General features: G+C 35.3%; 1 long non-coding RNA gene across 1 annotated transcript in view; it reads left to right on the top strand.

Annotated features, from left to right (window-relative positions):
* LOC309843784 overlaps positions 1-21,004 on the top strand; it is a 156,555-nt gene that overhangs the window by 47,787 nt on the left and 87,764 nt on the right. Inside the window, exon 2 of the long non-coding RNA XR_014300338.1 lies at positions 8,590-8,743. This is a non-coding gene — a long non-coding RNA (uncharacterized lncRNA). The remainder of the gene's footprint in view (positions 1-8,589; positions 8,744-21,004) is intronic.

Below are 21,004 nucleotides of genomic sequence, written 5' to 3'. Positions count from 1 at the left end.
ATACCTAGCTCTACGTTCTAATTCATCTTGCTTTTATTTTTTGTTTGATTAACTTCAAATCCTATCACATAAAGACAATTGTTTTATCTCAGTCTTTACAAATTTTAGAACTTATTTTTCTTATATTATTGATTAAATGATGGTGTTAAAAAACAATGTTGAAAAGCAGAAGTGAGAGCTGACATCTTTGTTTTATTCCACATTACCAAATATTAGGTTCAAAACTATTAGAAAATTGGAAACTATTAAAATGTAAGAAAATATTTTCAATATTTGTTTTAGACATCTTTATCACATTAAGGAAATTTTCTTCTATTTGTGGCTTACTGTGATATTTTTTTATTCAGAAATGCGCCTTGAAAAATTATTTAAAACTTTAGTAATATGGAGGGCATGGATTGCATGGGGCACTGGGTGTGGTGAAAAAATAATGAATACTGTTTTTCAGAAAATAAATAAATTAATTTATTTAAAAAATAACTTTAGTATGTTGGAAGATGATTAAAAAATAATATATATATATATATATATATATATATATATATATTTGCTCTTTTAAACTAGAGAATTAACAAATACTTATATTTTTAAATGATGAAATCTTTGTAAGTTCTTTGGCAAATCCATTGGTCACAATGTGCTATTTTTATAACATGCAATTGAATGTGGTCTATGAATTAGTTAAAATAATTTAGGCTGAAAGTATCTACAAATTCTAATTCATATTGATTCAGACAGAAAGGGAAATGTATTAGTCCACAAAACAAGAAGTCCAGGTAGGACATGCTACTTGAGTTCAGAGGTCAGTAGCATGAAGAAGTCAGGTTATTTTCATATCCCAGCTCTGCTATCCTCAATTCCTCAATGTGGTCATATATGTCATTTTAATAGCTAAATTCAATTCTATTTTATGGATGAACTAGGATGTATTTAATCATTAGCTTTGAAATCATAAATTCAAAATTTTATATTTAGAATATTCAAATGATTTACACTTATGAATGACCTTGAGAAAAACGTAGACTGGTCTTTTCTGCATTGTATGTTTTTTCATTTAAGTTAAAGAAGTAGCAGTACGGGATCAAAAGATACAAGCCGTTTAAGGCTCTGACCTTGAAACCGTTACACCTCCAGCCACTGTGTTTGAGAGTGCCTATCCTACTGCACACTATCTCATCCCTGTTAACTGCACTGAGTGTTGTCATTAAAAAGGAAAAAGAGAACAAAACAAAACCTATGGTTATGAGAATATGCATATGTATATACTAATTAGATAATTTCCACTAATATGACATCATGTCCATTCTGTATAATTCATCTCATAATACTTAGAATGGTACACAAATTTCATCTGCTTTCATTATTTAGGGATAAATTGTTCTGGTGAACAGGCAGCATTGAACTACTTTTTTGGTGATTCACATTCTCACAATTCAATTTCCCTTTATTTACTATGTTATAAAAACAAAAAAAAAATTAATGTAAAAGCTCCTAAACAGTGACCAACATTTCATGTGTAAAGGCCTGAATAGAAAGGGATGAAGTACAGATGGTCCATGATTTACGATGCTTTGACTTAATGACGTTTTGACTTTATGAGGGTGCGGAAGTGATACACATTCAGTAGATACTGGACTTTGAATTTTGAATTTTAATCTTTTCTTAGCTTAGCGGTATGCAATACAATATTCTCCCATGATGCTGGGAAATGGCAGTGAGTCACAGCTCCCAGTCAGCCACAAGATCATGAGGGTGAACAAGTGTAAGGAAAGGATTTGATGTATGTTGAAATTATTTGTGAATGCATAGGTTATGTTTTATGGTCCACAGCACTTCTGTGAGACTGTACCACATCATTTTTCTAAAGCTTCTCATACATATTTTGATTGTGCCCAGCATGGCCATTATTAAATCCAAGATAACAAGTCAATTTTTTTCAGCATTTTAATATTTGCTTTTCACTACTCAGTTCTCCCTCAATTCTTATCTATAGTAGGGGTGCTTCTAGGGCGGCTTCACATTCCCCATCAGGCAGGACAAGGAAACATCTGTTGAGTACCAGCCAAGTGTGAACTCTCATTCTGGTGCTATGATGAGGGAATAATGAGGAATGTACTTAAGATCACTTGACAGAGACTCACAATTGTAGAAAGCATGGTTCTTTGCCTAGCTTGATTCTATTCCCTGATCTCTCCTTTGTAACCAAATCTAGATTTGTTCAGATGTTGATAACAAACTAATCAGCCATTTCATTTTGGAGAAACTGGCTCCATCTCCAGTTGTAATGGTGGATTGTGATTTGTTTAAATGGACAAGCATATGCCATTCTCTTGGTTATTGGAATTCTGACAGTTCCGACTTGGAGAAAGGACCACATTCCTCGTATTAGTAAGGAGGCTAAGAGCTTTTACATGATCCCAGGGTAAACAGCCTTAAGATGAAGCCAACAATGTGAACAACAGAGCAAAGGGAGGGAAAGAACTGAAGTCCTGAGGATATGCTGAAACTATTGTATTAGGAATCCATGACATCTGTCTTCCTCTTGATTTCCTATTACAGAAGCTAATAATTTTTTAAACATTTCTGGCTGGAGTTTCTGTTATTTACAGTTGAAAGCATCCTGACTAATACAACAATTAATAATTAAGTAAGAAAGTTTTGATAACTATAATAGTATTTTCACCTGGAAGGCTTTGTTTACTGCTACACAAATAGGTACTTTCTGGCATGTTTTGTTATTTTTAGTGCAAACATGTTTGCTTTATATTATTAGTAACTGATGCTTTTTTTTGCAAGCCAACCAGTATTTCCCTCTCTTCCTTTTTCTTCACTTAATTATTATGGTTTAAAAGTAAAATAGAGTCTAAATGTTTATGTGAGCAGATTTGAAATATTACTCTCTTCTATCTTAATGAAACTTGACTATAATGTTGACTCGATTTGTTGAAATACCATAATATTCTATAACATATTAGTGTTATAGTTAATAGGTAATTTGGTATAAAAATTTATTTTAATATATGTGTAATTGGTTGCTGTATTTGAATTTATAAGAGTTAAAGACTTAAAGGACATGTTTTTATTTTTAATTTCTGTTGGTAGTATAGTAATGCACAATAAAAATTTTATCAGACTTCTCAATATCCTATATTGTTCATTTTTACTATAAAAACATGAAAAAGGAACTCTGTTAAGATCAACATGATAAGTCACCAATAAAGAAAGACTGAATAAATGTTTATGTTTTACAAAATAAAATTCAAAATTGCAAAACGCCTTGGCCTGAACATTTTGTTTTACAAAAGGTAAAACACTCTTATTTCAGTTCTTCCTTTTCTGCAGCAGATATATTGTGCAGACAGCCACATAAAGTCTTCAAATATGTAAAATCAATATAGAGGGCTTGTGCTTTCCTTTCATAACCTTGCGTTTCCACCCAGAAAGTACTCACCTTTACACTCCTCCAGAAGAAATTTAAATTCAGGAATGAAGGCAAATGGGCCAGAGGAGAGACAAGGTTCTGTATCAGCATAGGGATTATGTTTAGAGGACAAGTACTTCTTAAATTTACCTGATAAAAAACTTGGATTTTAGGTGAGCAACCTCTGTATCTTACTCTTCGCTCTGTAGGGACATGGAAGAGACACACATGGTGAACAGATTAGTTTTACACAAAGGGTCAACTGGAAGGGAAGCAGAAGATGATAATACGCAGATTTTTGTTGCAAACAAAGACTATTTCTGTATTACAGTACAGTGAGCAATCAAAGATGACTATAAAGTATCTAGTCTGGGTAATGGGCAAACTCCTCACAGTATTAGCAGAAATAAATAAGTAGGAAGGAGCATATTGTTTGTTTGTTTGTTTGTTTGTTTTCCCAACATCTTCATGAAAACCATTATTTCATGTATTTGATATATTTTTGTGGAGATGAAATGGATTGTTTCAGGTGTAAGAGTCAGGGTTTATGGCTTCTCTCTCCTCAAATGGTATATATAGTATAGAAAATATATAGAATATATATTATATGTCTATGCATGGCAGTCACAAGGGTAGTGCCTTGCTCTGGATGTATGCTTATATTGTCATTAAAAAAGGATGTTCAAGCAAGTAAAACACTACAATTACTTGTGATCACAGCAATCATTAACAATACTCAATCTTGGCAGAGATGCGAAAGTTTTCCAATTGTCTGTTAATCTCTGTGCTCCTCAGAGCTATTTCATAAAAATGTATATGATGTTTTATAAAATGAACTTTAAATTCATTCCGTTTTACTTAAAAATGATTTACATACTTGATTAGTAGTAGATGTGATTTTCTGCACACCTCAATCTCAAAATGTAGCTGCTGATCTATGCATTTGAATAATATGTACACCAGTGTGGTTCAGTCTTCCTTTCTCAAACATGAGCTCTAGACCCATGCATTGCCTTTGACTAAGTGGGATTCTTGATTTTATTTTAGTGCCTGACAATGACTTGGTTAAATATTCTTTACCTCAAGAGGTGATGGTTCTCAAATTATAATCCAAATGTTTTGACCTTACCATCACTGCAAATATGTCTGAAATGTAAGGAAAATTTAGCCCTTAATTTTCTGGTTCATTTACTCATCAAAGTATCTTATTAAAGCCACTTCATATTCAAGAAACTTCTTAGCAAATTATTTCCAGCTTATTTCATAGTTCCAGGAAGTTGACACTTACTAACCCAACTAAATCCCTGTAGATTCTCCACAGTGTATAATTCAGCTCACATAGGTTTTATGTTACTACAGTTAATAGGAAGATGGGTCTCCAAATCCTCCCTGAAAGATTTATTGTGAGCAATTCAAACCAAATTTCTATCAGCAATTCACTCCTAATCTCCCTCCCTCCACACAAATTTAGAGAATTATTTTCATTCTCTTGCTGTTTCTAGAGGCATTTTCTAGTATTTATCTGGATCTTAGTCACTGTATATATATATATATATATACATATATATATATACAGTATATATATAAAAATATATATATTTAAGACTAATAACTCTACATTTTTTAATATTCTCTTATTATTGGTGGTATTTTCATATAAAACAATATAGCTTTCTTTTTATCTGTTTTTATTTTCTTAAAAAGAAAATGCAGGCAACTCTTTATCTAATATAAATAAAAATCAAAACAATTGTGGTGAGATCCAGTAGAATGTTACTGTACACACAAAGGAATCTGGTTTAACTAGTACCAGGGGAAGAAAAAATAAAGGTCACTTGACAACATGTTAAATCCAAATTGAAAATCATATGATGAAAATAAATGAAAGAAAATGAAAGACATATTCTGGGTCATTGGATTAAGATGACCTGGAAGGGAGTGGAGGTATAAATTTGTGTACAAAGAAGTGAAAGCATAATTTTATGAAGTGGAAATCTATAGGATTTTTATGTAAATTCTGTAGGATATATGAGGAGAAGGATGAAATGAGACAACCACAGTCGACTCTCAATTTACCAGGGTATTATGCAGGACTGAGGTCATGGTTTGCCTCAAATCAATTGTGAACAGACCATATAAACTCTAGGCATACACTGGCTAACCAGTAGTGTTATAAACTACCAGCGATAAAAATGATAGAATATGTCTTCTTGGCATAGTTTGGGAATTTCGCAATTATAAAGGCAAGCAAGCAAGTGAAATGTTGAGCAAAGACATGGAAATTCAGATATATTTTTTGATGGTCAGGATGATTTTGTTTTTGATCATATGCCAGAGTACATATTTCAGAGACTTCAGTCTGGGGAATACTAACAGAGGTGCAGAGCCTAGGATTCATTTTATAGTGGATTCATTTTATAGTAGGGTGATGAGGGCTGTTTCTCTAACCACTTCTCAGTTTAGGCCCTGTTCCTCCTTTTTAATTGATGTATGATTCTGGCTAATAAATGCCCATATCCTAAACATAGTTTTATGAGTTTTAACAAATATATATTCATATTTAATCCAAACCTCATAAAAATACAGGACATTTATGCCATTCTAGAATGCTCTTTCAAACTTACTTCCTAACAATCTTCTCTGTTCCTCCACTCCAAATTACAGTTCTGACTTCTGTATTTATTCACCTATTTATTTTTTCTGAAACTTCATATCAATGGAATTATATAGTATGTACTTACTGTGTCTTGCTTCTTTTGCTTAACAAGACCTGCTGAGGTAACATATCCATCCATATGTCAGACCTCCACTTTTTACTGCTGAAAAGTATTCCATTATTTGATGATACCATATTTAGTTTATCCATTCTTGTCTTAATGGGCATTGGTAGTATTTCCAGTCTGTTGTTACTGCTATAAACTTTTTTTTAAAAGACTTTATTTATTTATTTGAAGAGAGATAGAGAGCACAAGCAGGCAGAATGGCAGGCAGAAGGAGAGAGAGAAGCAGGCTCCCCACCAAGCAAGGTGCCCAATGTGGGACTTGATCCCAGGACCCTGGGATCATGACCTGAGCCAAAGGCAGCTGCTTATCCAACTGGGCCACCCAGGTGTCCCACTGCTATAAACTTTTATGTTTATGTCTTCTTTAAGAGAGCTCCCTTTTTAAGATCTGAAAAAAAAAAAAAAAAAAAAAAAATCCCTTTTGTATAAGTTGAATAATGGCCAGAGATACTGAGTCTTAATCCATGGAACTTGTAAATGTTCTTTGGGAAAGATCTTTGCAAATGTAATTACAGTAAGGATTTGTATTAGCTCAGCGGGGCCTAAGCACAATCACATAGACCTTAGAAAGGCAAAGCGTGCTTTGAGAGACTCAGGGAAGTGGGGGAGGCAAGATAACCATAGAGCAAAGACTGGAGTGATGTGCCTGGAGCCAGCGACCATGGAGAGGCGTGAAGCCTGTTTTGCCTTAGAGCCCTGTGAGGGGTCACAGCCCTTTCTAGCTTCTAGAATAGTAGAAGAGTAAATTCCTGTCATTGTAAGCCACTGGCTTTGTGATGATTTGTTATAACAACCTGGAGAAACTAACACACCCCTTTCTGCTCTCTCCTCCCTTTTTGGGCTTTGACTTGAAAGTAGCAATACCTTGGGGGCACCTGGGTGGCTCAGTGGGTTAAAGCCTCTGCCTTAGGCTCAGGACATGATTCCAGGGTCCTGGGATAGAGCCCATATCAGGCTCTCTGCTCAGCAGGGAGCCTGCTTCCCCTCTCTCTCTGCCTGTCTCTCTGCCTACTTGTGATCTCTGTCTGTCAAATGAATAAATAAAAAAAAAATCTTAAAAAAAAATAAAAGAAAGTAGCAATACCTTGGGGGGACCTTGCTTGAGGAGGGAAGCATGACTTTTCATGCCCATTTTCAACTTAAATTTTTGAATTTCATTCCCGAATAACCAAAATAAATTATCTTGATACTGAACATAATTAGAAAAGCTTGAACTACCACATTAATTGTTTTTTAAGGAGAGAACAGTATCTTGTCACAGTGTCTTTTTTTTTTTTTAATATTGTAGGTAAAATTAAATCTTCCCAAGACTTAGAGAAAAATTCTGGGATAAAAGCAAGCAAGCAAACAAACAAACAAACAAAACCACAAGACACTGAAGAAAAAGAAAATATTTAGCATGGACTCTCATTCTCAGTAACCTGACATGCATGTTTGTGTATAACCTACACCATTTTATTTAATTAACCACCACCTGACTTCTTACCAAAATACTTCTATTAGGTTTACTGGGAGGCATTGGAGAGTGGGCACAGTTTTCGTTTTATCATTAAACTCAATCTAATTCATAATTAAGTACATAGCTTCTAATATATGTGAATCTAAGTAGTTTAAAGGGGTGGGGTACAGATTAGGGAGACCTGGTGCCTAAATTCAAATTGTCACCACTCACTAGTAAATAGATTAGAATTTTAGAAATGTTGCAGCTAGATATATATATTAACATTTTTGCAAATGAAAAAAATAATCCTAGCCTCAAACTTTATTAACTGTAATAAAGACATACTTTTCTAGAAATCCATGCTACTATTTCCATTAGGATTCAGATTCAGAAAAAAAAAAAAAAAAGTTTTAATTAGTCTTTTTGGGTTAGGGATGCCATAACAAAATGCCATAGAATAGATGGCTTAAACAAAATATATTTATTTTCTCACAGCATTGGAGATCAATGAGACAGCAGTGTTGGTATCTAGAGAGAGCCCTCTACTTGGGTTGCAAACAACTAACTTTGCATTGTGTCCTCACGTGGGGAGGGGAGAGGGCCTGGGTCAGGACCCTAAATTTCTCTCTTCTTATGAGGCCACGATTCTATTGGATTAGGGCCCCACCCTATGAACTCATTTAACCGTAATTACCTGCTAAAGATCCTATCTCAATATAGAGTCACAATGAGGATTAGGGCTTCAACATATGAATTCGGAGGGGACTCAATTCAGTCCATTGAACATGATTAAATCTTCCCTAATTTGAAAAACATAATATTCATGTGTTCACAAAACATTCAAACTTTCTCACGTTTCTCAATAGCTATGTTTTTTCATGGCTAAACTACTTGAAGTTATATTCACCTTACAACGCCTTCTTTTCTTCTCCTCCTATCCACAGGAGGAACCTGAAATCAGGCTTCCTGTCTCATCCCTCTGATGACCCTTTCCGGGAAATGCCATCAGCCATCTTATCTGCCAAATTCATTTGTTGAGCATCGTTGCTATTAAGTGAATTTCATAAATCACTACAATTTTGTGCACAAAGTTTGTAGGTAAGTGGATGTTTTGTTTTGCTCACAGAGAACATGAACTTGTTCAATCATTAAAATAAATGTTGAAGTCTGAATGTTAGAAAGACAATTTTGACAAGCTCAAGAGACAAATCATGCAGAATGCTTGGAAGAAATTTTTATTTTGAAAATGGTAGATCAGTTCTATAAAACTTGAAGGATTATTTAAAATATGTCTCCTATATTTGATATGGTATGGGTTGTCTTGGTATAATGCTGAGAAGGCTTATGTAACTTTTAAAGGCATTGTATGGAAGTTAAACTACAATTTATATATAAAATTTTCCGTATGAAATCACTTCTTGTTATTGTTGGTAAAGGTTTTTATATTTTTAATCACTTCAGAGGTAACCTAAATACAGATTAATTAGTAATAGTAATACTAGTATTTGACATTGATAGACACTATGTAAAAAGCACCAATTGAACATTGTATGGATTGTTCAATTTAATTGATTGATTATGGCTCTATCTTCCTAACAACAATGATTAAAAAATCCTAAGGCACAAAAGGTGATTCACATATATTTTTAAATACTCAAAAAATGTTTGTAACTATAATGTATGACTTACTTAATTGTGCATATGTAGATGGTAAAGTCTTTGTTTTGGGGCTCTTAACACTATTTGATTGAAAAACAAAATTTAAGCACCCAGTTAATTCCAAAATCATTGGGAAATGCTTTTTGTTAGAAGCGCACGTTCAAGCTATGATGCAGTGCTCTCCTGCAATGATAGAAAAAAAAAAAAGAAAGAGAATGAATATTAAAATCAAAGAGCAGGTAACTTAATATATTCATGGCCCAATTAAAGAACAGAAAATTGGCATGAATACCCTCAAGATTAGAGGGAAATCCTATTTTTTATGATCATGGCAGAAATTGAAAATATAAGATTCAGTCACGCTAGCTCACTGCCATCATCTTTGTTTTCTTTACTGTCTATGGGCATTGGAAGAGGGTTAAAGAGTGAAGGCATGGGTATCTGGGATGGAAGATAGAAGCCCAGGATTGCATCTTTCAAGTCTTTCTGATTCTGCCACAGTTGTGTGGATGCAAACAGATGCATGATTTCATATGTAAATCTTTGTGAAGTTAAGGATTTAAAACAAAACAAAACAAAACAAATTGCAGGACTGGCATTTATCCTATGCTCAAAGAGAAAAAGCATCCTCGAGTTCCAATGTGTGTGTAATGAGGGGTGAGGGCCTGGAAAATTCCATTCAAAAGTGGAGATCTGATTCTCACTGTGTCTACCCCAAGATCGAGAAATGTGTCATCCACATTTCAGGAGCCAATAGGCTCCTGCCTCTCCGACTGCAAGTTTTGTGTAAGTAAGCATGGTCACAATGGCAAGAAAGCAATTGGAATGGGTTTTTGGATATCATAAGTCACACAAAGTATGTGGGTTGCTGGAAGCCCTCCTGGCTTCTAAATTGAAGATCTCTGAGGGGCAGCTGTCAGATGTTATCAGATGCAGTCAGATTCCACTAGAGCAAGAGGAAAAATCACTTGGCAGATGTTCTGTTTCCAGTGGTGAAAAGAGCAGTCATAATTGAGGTCTAACTTCTTGGAGTCTTTCCCTTTGAGATGATGGAGAAATCTGTTAGGCTGCATGTCCTGAAGAAGGGGAATCCCCCCTCATGGCTGGCGTGGCTTCCTTTCTGAGACTAAGAAAAGAAATCTCTGCCCCAGGAGAGAAATCACAAGTCACTCTGAACTTCTTTCATCTCTGTGATGATCTATATCAAATAAAAAGAAAAAGGCCTTCAGGTTTTAGAAGGAGTGGCATATAAGAAATACCTATTTACTTTATAGGAGTGTGTAGTGAAAATTCAAATATTGGGGAGACTTCTAAAGATTGGTGCTTTAATAATTTGCTTTAGCTGTTCTAATTTGTTTATTATCTCATACAACATTGCCACATGAAAAGATGTGATTCTATAATGGTTTTCAGTGGGTCATATGAGACATAATAAAGGCAAGGATATGTTACTCTTAGATACCAAGGTTTCATTACTCTTAGATGTACCCTTAAGCAAGACTGAATTTTAAATGACAATTAGTTTTGTGTATACAGACATACTTTGAAGATACTGCTGGTGTTCAGTTCCAGACCGCCACAATAAAGCAAATATCCCAATAAATAAGTCAAATTAATGTTTTGGTTTCCCAGTGCATATAAAAGTTAATGCTTATGCTGTACTTAGTCTATTAAATGTGCAAAAGTGTTATGTCCCTAAAACAATGTACATACCTTAATTAAAAAATAGTTTATTGCCAAAAAATACTAGCCATCCTCTGAGTTTTCAGCAAGTCATAATCATTGATGACAGATCACCATAACAAATAGAGTAATAAAAAAAGTTTGAAATATTGTGAGACTTAACAAAGTGTAATACAGAGACAGGAAGTGAGCACATGCTGTTGGGAAAATGACACTGATAGATTTGCTCAGTGTAGGGTGGCCATAAACCTTCAGTTGGTAAACATGGTATCTGAGAGGCACAATAAACAAGGTATTTCTGTAGTAATTAATAATATATCTCTAAAACAGGCAGAATAGCCAACATAATGTTTCCTGTTAATGTCACTTGTGAGCAAAATGACCACACCAGTGTCCCACACATAGGTAATATATTCTGCTCACCTTTTAAGTAGTAAAAGTGAAAGTGGCTTGATTACATACAGACTCTGTAAACTTGAGTGTATATTTTATGGTTATTTCAGTGAAACATTTTTCTTTTTTCTCCAGTACTAATGTTTTAGTTCCTTACATGACTCTTGCTGATGCTCATTGGTTAGACAATTTTTGGTTTCAAGTTCCAGATATGCCTGAGTAATCCCCAGTAGCTTAAGCACCAGATCTAAGTGTTCAGATAAAGTTTGTTCTTTGTCTGTCTTTCTCGATCTCTCTTCTGTTGCTTCTCTCATTTCCTTCTACTATAGATGAAAATTCCATGTAAGAAGGTACATTAAAAGCTAATTTCTACAACTTTTATCTCTCACATAACATCACCATCTCTCATAGCAGAGTCCTAAGGAAGTCTGTGACTAGCCGGCTCTGTCTCCTGCATTGCCCTAAACCAGTCTTTATAGCAGAAGATTGGGGAGATCTGATTGTTCAACTTGGGCCTAGTCCCTTCCTGTCATAAGGATGGGATACCAACTTGGACAGCACCACCCCGTCCCCCATGAGGACCAAAGGATGAGATGGTCATCAAGGGAAAGGATACGTGAACAGGAGTTTATGTCCACCATCATGGTCACCAAACCAGACCATGAACTGCAGAAGTCTGCATGCATCAGTATTAAAATAGTTTTTACTTACCATATTAGGGTCCAGTCAGAAAATGACATCAGTTATTTTAATAGTGAGTTTAATATAGACAATTAGTTAAGTGGGTACTGAAGGACTATGAAGACAAAGGCAACACTGAGGTGTCTCAGAAGTGGCATTACAAAAAACAGCTAGTGTCTTTTGTCTGGGAGAACACTTCATTCCTCCAAAAAGGTTGGGATTACCAGAAACTGGAAGATTGGAGGGGACCCCAAAGTGTTGGGAGCCAGGCCTCTGAGGAAAGAGTGTTGACTAACTAGTGCTGGTTTCTGTGAGAGCATGAGGAGGCTCATTCTTGAGATGTGGAAATACAGACTGTAAACAGGTGCTAGGTGCCACACCAAAAGTGAGGAACATTTGAAGAAGGAATAATGGAAGGAAAAAAATGCAAAAACAAGGAGGAGTAAGTCCTTTCTTCCTCCTCTAGCCATCCAGTCTCGTTTCAGAGGCCCTAGCAGCAGAGTCTAACAACTTTCCAGCCAGCAAAGCAGAAAGGAAGTTTAGTATAGAGTCCCAGCCTTAGCATCACAAAGAAGAGACTGTAAGTATGGATCTGAAGCTGAGAGACAACAGCTTAATAACCAGCATGTTAATGATGGCAGCATCAATCCTGCATCAGCTGGAGAATATTTTATGCACTAACAGTGGTTTTTTTTTTTTTTTTTTTTGGTCTGTATCTATAGTATGCAAAAGTAGAAGCATATCCATCTATGTGCAAATTGCCACCACCCACTTATACTCAATCCTGTCTTACTCCCCACTAGATTCCTAAAACATTGTAATCTTACATCAAGTTCTTTCTACTCAAGTTGGAGATTTCTGGAATCATATTCTACTTAGACCTTGGAGCATGTTTATCACCCTTTTAAGGGAGGAAGGTGTTTGAAACTTTTCTCTGGATTGTTAATTCATAACTGTCATCAGTTTCTTCTGAGACAACAGATCTGTGTTCGTCATTTCCCTTCATATTAATTATACCCTCAGCCTCGGTGGTTTTAACTTAAAAAGGAGCTGTGCCTCGGGTGGGGTGCCTGGGTTGCTCAGTTGGTTGGGTATCCAATTCTTGATTTTGGCTCAGGTCATGATCTCCATGTCATGGGATTGAGCCCTGCATCAGGTTCTGTGCTCAGCACACAGTCTGCTTGGGATTGTCTCTCTCCCTCTCCCCCTCCACTCCTACCCCCCAACCCCCTCTTTTGCCAAGAAAAAAAAGGAGCAGCACCTAGCATGGGCTGCCTGTACTCTGGCTTAGCAGAGATAAGCAATATGTAGACTCTGTGGGCAATTGGAGAGAAGACCTATTCTATGGCTGTCTTTCTTGGAATTCCTCACCAAAATATCTCTCCTCTATGAAGAATTTAATAAGAAAACTGGACAGTTGACATTCTCTGAGAATATTGCTTAAATATAGCCTATTTGAATAGAAACAGTTTTTATATTTTTTCCTTTAAATTCAGAGCTTTTTCTTAAAAAACAATGTGAGTTTTCAAATAAAAATTTCATAATTTTAATTCAGTTCCATTTGTTTTTCTTTTTTTTTTGTATACTTCCGTTTTCCTCATAGAACATCCCACTGTTTCAGAAATATTGAAGTATTTTGCTGATTTTTTAAAGTCAAAATTAATGATGGATACAAGAAAAAATAGAAATTAGAATTTTATTATGAAAAAAATATTTTGAATTCCATCAGGAGCACTGTAGTGTCCTTGCTAAGCCTTCATAAATGATTTGTTTTTGGAAATCCACTGAATAGAGGTGGAAAAGTTTAATGTGGAATCTCACCACAGCTAATTATATGTATTAGCTATGTTGAGTAGTTTGCTAGCCCAGATAACCTTTAAACTTTGGCTGTAATGGTAATTTACTTAATGGAAGGGCTTAATAGAAATATTGAAACAAATGTACCTCCCTAGATTTACTGAGATTGGATTGGGAAGTTAGAAGACATGAATGTGCTGTGCACACATACTGACAGAAAACCATGTCATTTTAATGATTCATAATTTCTAATTAGCCATGATTATTCTGAGTGGTTGTGGATATACATTTTAATTGTATCACATACTGTAATTTCCAATTTCCACAGAGACGCTGATGAAGTGAAAGTCGTATTGCAAAGTCATCATTTAAATATTTGAGAAATGGAAGGCTTTAGGAGCGATAAATATCTACAGCTCAATTATAATTTCCATTGATTTCAGAAGTTAGTTTTGTCCGTGTTGTATGGATGACTTTCTCCATTCTCTTCCCCAGCTCAGCGTCAAGGTGGGGTGTTGGAATTGTGATGTCTTGTTCTTAGTGGATAAAGAGGATGCTATGCTTTGGTCACATTTTTAGCCTTTTAGAAGACAAAGAAGTAATCAGAGAAGCAGAGGCTCAGGGCAGGTCAAGCAACTTGTGGAGCAATTGTAACAGGAGAGTTTAGTCTGAGCTAGAATTGGGTTCTTCAAGCAGGAAGTTCTCACCTTGATGCTCATATTCCACATGATTATTTAACAGAGCTTTCTTTAGGATACTTGAGACATTTAGTTTGTATTTAGGTTTCAAATTCCAAAGAAAAGAAGTGGTAGGTCTACAAGAGAAAAACATTCATCTCAGCAAGATAGGCTTCCCATTAGCTTCTGATATGAGAAGAGGAAATAAAGTAGGTTAACACACATGTATCTTCGTAATGATCAGAACAAGAAGAAGGTATGTGATGGCCTTCTCTAGATGTAAGGACTTTCTATATGTCCTTTGGGATTTGTAGTATATGGCACAAGGAAGCTGAAATAAGCATACCTGAGATATTCTTTGTAGAAGGGGTGCTCACCTCTATTTACTTGAGGCCCAGAAATTCAAAGTAATAATTAAGGAGTCCATTCCATTCCCATGTCCACTTAAAATGATTCAAGGAACAGGTTCTTAACTTGAAATTTCATGAATACAGTTAGGGGATTGATTATAAGTAGATACCTGCATTTAGATCAAGAAATGGGTGTAACTTGTGATTGTTAAAAATTATTTATTTAAACTGTAAGTGATATAAACTATAAATCTGGAGATTTGGTGTAATCTTTCAATTTCTCCTCACCAAGAAAATGTTGATAGTACTTAACAAGATATGACCAAGGAAATAATCTCTGCCTTAGATTGATCACATCTGAATTTATTTTCTTGCATTTGATTTGACGTAGTGTATCCTTCATGTTGGTCTTCTGCATTTTGTGTCCATATATGGATACCGATTGCAAAAAAAAAATCACTTAAAATTTATTTAGGGGTGCCTGGGTGGCTCAGCCATTCAACATCTGTGTTCAGCTCAGGTCCTGATGCAGGGGTCCTGGGATCAAGCCCCACATGGGGCTCCCTGCTCAGTGAGAAGCCTGCTTCCCCCTCTTCCACTCCCCCTCCTTTTGTTCCCTCGCTCACTGTCTCTCTCTCTATGTCAAATAAATAAAATCTTAAAAATTTTATTTACATTACTATAACTTCACTAAGTAAAATTGTCATGAGTTCTGAAAAAATGCATTAACATATTCCATCAAAGATATTAATGCATAGGTTCTCTATTCGATGCTATATTCAAATTATAAAACATTCTCATGGGAATTGCAATGAAAGGGAATATAAATGAGAATGTACTCAGTATAGAACTTAGTACATACTTAGGATTCTATTTTTTTTATTATTACAAATAAAAGTATTCAATTACTAATAAGTACCTAAACAGAGTAAGACAGAACATTGCTATATGTAATCCTAACCTCCCCGAAACTGGTCAGACAACCAAACAACATAATCAGTAAAGGTTAATAAGTATTATTACAGACCAAGTATAGGTTTCCTTGAAAATATGTAACAGGAGCAAATTAGCCAACTTTGTGGCTATTTTTCTTTTGGTATGGTACCAAATGCTCTTGTATGTATATGGTTTATGTGCTCAACAAATATTTTTTTCACTTATGGAATGATTTAATCTGAGCTTTCCCTGTCCTATTTCAAATTTGTTTTCAACATTCTCCACATTCCGTAATTGAACATGTATTTTATTTATGATTTTTTTTACGAGAAAAAAGGGTCTTTCATTTTGAGTTAGAGTTTAAAATTGATATCTAGTTGGGCAAACCCATATTCTCCTTTACAACTATTTTTAAAGCATTATAATTATCCTGAGTACAGCAACTTGGAGATTTAATGGTTTTGCAATTTCACACCCAATGCTAAATAAGTAATTTTCTTTTTTAAATATGGTATTCTTTTACTTCATATAGATCGTAAGGTAGAGTTAAAGATTGTTTTATATATATATATATATATATATATATAGAGAGAGAGAGAGAGAGAGAGAGATTAGTTTAAGGTAAATATTCCTGAGAAAGTGCAGAAACAATTATATGGAAAGGTTCTCACTAGAGTCACCAGTGATCAATGACCATATCACAAAAGAAGTCACGGTTATAAAAAAAGAATGAGTCTTCACATTGCAATCACAACTGAAAGGGACATTCCCCCAGTTTTGCTGCAGTTAAATTGTCTTACTAGAAGTTCATGATCCTCAGGGGTCCCATTTCTGGGCATGGCAAACTTTGGGGGTGTAACCTATAAATGTTGCTGACAACTGTTGCTCAATATGTCCATCTACGCATCTTTATGGAGAGAAGGTGTATACTTTTTAGCTGTTTCTGAATTGGGGTCATGATTATAAAATGGTAAGAAACCCCTTTCTCAAGGGTGTGCCAAGTCAATTTAAATCTATAGGACAAAACCAAATGACAGCAGAGGGAGCAGCAAGTAGTCTTTTTCAGTTGAAACCAGGTAACTAACTATTGGTGAGCTCCTATTCTAATTTTCATTCACAACCCTACAAGATTGACCACAGTGAGTCATCTTTTGGTTTGTTCCAAGCAGCCATAAAGTCCCTATTATGACAGCTTCCTGAAAGGTGAACTCTGATTTGTGACTGGGAAAGTATTATCTTTCAGTGTGTGATGTTTTCAGAAGAAATATGTGGAAAAAGATTATGAGGAGAAGGGGGAATCTTGCTGACATTATTATAAGCAGTCTTGGTGGCTTCCACCTTGTATAGCGGGGATGGAAGGATGTGCATTATATTGTATCTGGTGACATGATATCCCGAGGATGCCGTGAGCTCATAGAATGACACTACACCCTAGTGGAGTGTCACTTGGTATATAGGTGGCTGAGCTAGGAGTCTTATCTTCTATTGATTTGGTTGTCCAGTACAAATGTCCTCCATTAGGTCTTTTAACCTCCCTACTGTCTGCTGGAGTGAAGTTTTGGTTTAGATGAGAAAGAAAGGTGGCCCCAGTTGCTTAAATCAGCTGTGGTCTTGGCCACTAGAGCAATTGGTATATACCCATGGGAAACACCACTGCTTGTTTGCGCAATTGCAAATATGGTGGTTTAAGTGGTTGGGGTTGGAGGACTGTTTATGGTAAAGTGGAAGCAAGTGCTAGAGAAAGAAAAACTAGTAATAGGAATACGGATTTGGGGGAATTTATATGTGTCTGCAACTTGCCAAATTCTGATGCGGCTCAAAAAATCTTGGACATTTCAAACATGTATTGTCCTAAGATTATTTTACAGGTGTGAGTAGACAAGAGCAGTGATATAATCTGACTCCCAACTCAAGAAGCAACCCATAATACATGCTTTAATTTCAGAAGAAAATTTTTTTTTCTCCTAAACCTTGAGATACAGACAAATCAGGCTGCCATGTCTTACTCTTTCACCTTAAACTCTCGAGTTCAAAAATATATCTGTCACTTCTGATTCTCTTAATCTAACTTAAGCCAAATGACACCAGAAGAGTTTTCAGCAACACTTTCTAATTAATCTTTTTAAATGAAACTTGTCAAGTTTTTTCCTGTCTATTGCCATGCCGTGCTTGTCTCAGTCCTGAGCTGTTGCAACTGTAATTCACAGCTGTAATCACTTACCATACTGGAGACTTCCAGTTACTAAAGATTTAAATTAAAGTGTTCCCAGTGGATAATAGAGTAATATTGTAGATTCTGTTGAAACTAATTCTCAATAAGGTCTATCACTGAAGTAAATTTTCTAGATAAATCAAGTCCCCTAATGCCATCATTGATGAAACAGATTCTGCAAAGACTCTCTGTGTATGTAAAAGGTATCCTCCTAATTTATTTTGTCTCTGTGTGCAGAGTAAGACAATAACATAGGAAGTAATGTTTCCCAAATTTGGCTCATCCTGAGAATTACATGGGGAATTGATCTGTGTTGAGCTCTGAGATCTGTACTTTAAGCAAGTGATTTTAGAATCTAGGAAACCTATCAATGTAATGTGAAATGCAAAATGGTTGAGATTTACCAGGATATTTGGGGGACAGTGAACAGTTTTTTGAGAATTAACAGAATTATTCTCTTCTGGGTTTGATAATCATTGCTTTTATAAATCAAAGAAATTAGAGGCAGGAAACATGAATAAAAATAGAAGACTAGAGGATGGAAGCATTACAAACTACTTCTATTCAACAGAGCTGACACATTTTTACAAAATGAAAACAAAAAAACATAATTGCCAAAAAATTATAGCTTTAATTTAAATCTCAAAACAATAATCACGGAGCTTTACTTAAATTTTTAAGAGAGTTGCGTGGGACTGGTAACGAGAAATTATGAATTTGTTCAAATAACATAAAACCACAGAAAGTATGGAGAATAATATCATTTTAAATACTAGCTAGGATTTCTCCATAATGGTCAAATAGTCAATTAATTAAACTATTGGAGGTTGGAAAAAAGCAAGGGATGAGACAAAGAAAATTATTTTTAATTTTAGGGGTTGTAAAATAGATTATGAAACTAACTTAACCCCCAAAAGGCCAAAATTCTTTATCAACAATAAAAACCAGTGAACAAGAATTACCCATACCTGAACACCAATACCAATTTATCCAGTGTACCCACTGCAGTCTGGATAGTTTATAACTGTTACTATTCCAGAACTAGAATCTCAATTGACGCTCCTGCCTTTCCAGATCACTGAACTGTACTTTTCTATAGTTTGTCATAGATTATAAAATTATTTCATCCTTTGAGGTCTCAAACTGTCCTTGGAGAGTTTCCCAGGACCTCATTAACCTAACTCCTTATCCACCATCAAAATGTCTTTTGCCTAGATGGCAAAGATGATCTTTATATAGATATGTTTTTTCCTGAATCTTAATTATGAATCTATTAGCTAATAATCCAAAAACTTCCTTTATCGCTCATTTCATAAATCTGACCCAGCTTTTGTATCCATCCCCATCAATATCTCATATAGCTTTAGCCATTTTAAGATGCTCGTAAACTCAGACTGCACAGGAAACATAATCACAGAACTTCTCTCTCCTCATATCTGCCTTTTGACACACAGCATTTAGGTTCCGTGATGAAAGTCATCCTCATTAAGTAGAATTAGGAAAAGTCTTCTAGCCTCTGATCTTTTTACATCTCTACAAGGTTAGTGAAATAATAGCCAGTCAGGGAGAAGTAAGTGGTACCATTTGTACAAATTATTGCTCATTTTGATTATTTTGGCCACATGTCATTTCAGAAACAACTAGATCATCTTTACTTCTTATTCCAGGACATAACTAACTAGGAATCCATACCAAGAATACAAAAGGTGGCAGCTCTGATATTTTCTTGCTCACTTGTCTTTGCTGGCACACAGTGACCAGGTTGTTTGGCAAGGACCTACTTAATGCTTGTATACTTTGGCCCTTGAATCCAACCACTCATAGTCGATGTTTTAAGCACTTGTCTACATTTTTTTTTTTTAAGAGAGAAAGCACAGATGAGGGGGTTTAGGGGAGGAGAAGGAGTTGGAGAAGCTTAAGCAGACTCCACACGGAGAGTGCAGACTCATGGGGGCTCGATCTCAGGACCCCAAGATCATAACCTGAACTGAAATCAAGAATTCAACACTTAACCAACTGAGCCACCCAGGTGCCCTAGCCCTTGCCTACTTTTGACACTGTTATGATTCATGCCCTTATCACCTCCTCTTTTGTGTACTTAGAAATTCTGAAAAGAAATAATCTGATCATCTAAATATCAGTTGGTCAAAATGCACTAAAAGCAAATAAGAAAATGTGGAGTGCATGTCTAAACCCTCCTGCCGGGACACCTCGATGGCTTAGTTGGTTAAATGTCTGACTTTGGCTCAGATCCTGATCTCAGGGTCCTGGGATTGAGCCCCACATTGGGCTCCCTGCTCAGGGGAGTCTGCTTCTCTCTCTCCCTCTGCTTCTCTCCCCTACTTGGTGCGCTCTCAAATAAGGAAATGCATCTTAAATAAAACAAAACAAAATCCTCTTGCCTATCATACAGCGCCCACATATGACTGACAGTCAAACCAATGATTTCTTTTTTACCTGCAAGAAACTCTCTATTGCCTACAGGTTGAATTTAAATTTACCTCTCTTTCCTTTCTTTTTTAAAATTTCCAGAGAATAAGTAACAAAGATCCAATTCCGATTTAACTTATTGATATGAAATACTAGGCAAAACAATAACATCTTTTAATAGTTCATTTATTTAACTATAAATTATATACCAATTTCATTGTACATAATTTTAAAATAAGCAGTATGGAAGTTAGTAATACAAATGATATTACAATTCCTATGGAAACAAATCTACATAATCTATTTTGTTGGGTGACAAATTTTAAAAGATAAAGTCAACAGATTCATCTCTTTTAAGGTATGGGAATCTGACAATCACTAAGATAATTTATTTGTATTGTAACTTTTGACTGAAAAACTATGTGCAGGTATCATAAAGGAAAAGAAACGTCATTTAAGACATGGGAAATACACCAAACTCTTAATCAGAGCTTTTTGAATTCGCCAAGAATTGATTGCCGGTTTGTAGTGGTATAACAAA

Source organism: Mustela nivalis, assembly GCF_964662115.1.
Source record: "Mustela nivalis genome assembly, chromosome: 1".
NCBI lineage: Eukaryota > Metazoa > Chordata > Mammalia > Carnivora > Mustelidae > Mustela > Mustela nivalis.
This window is presented reverse-complemented; position numbering and strand designations above follow the sequence as displayed.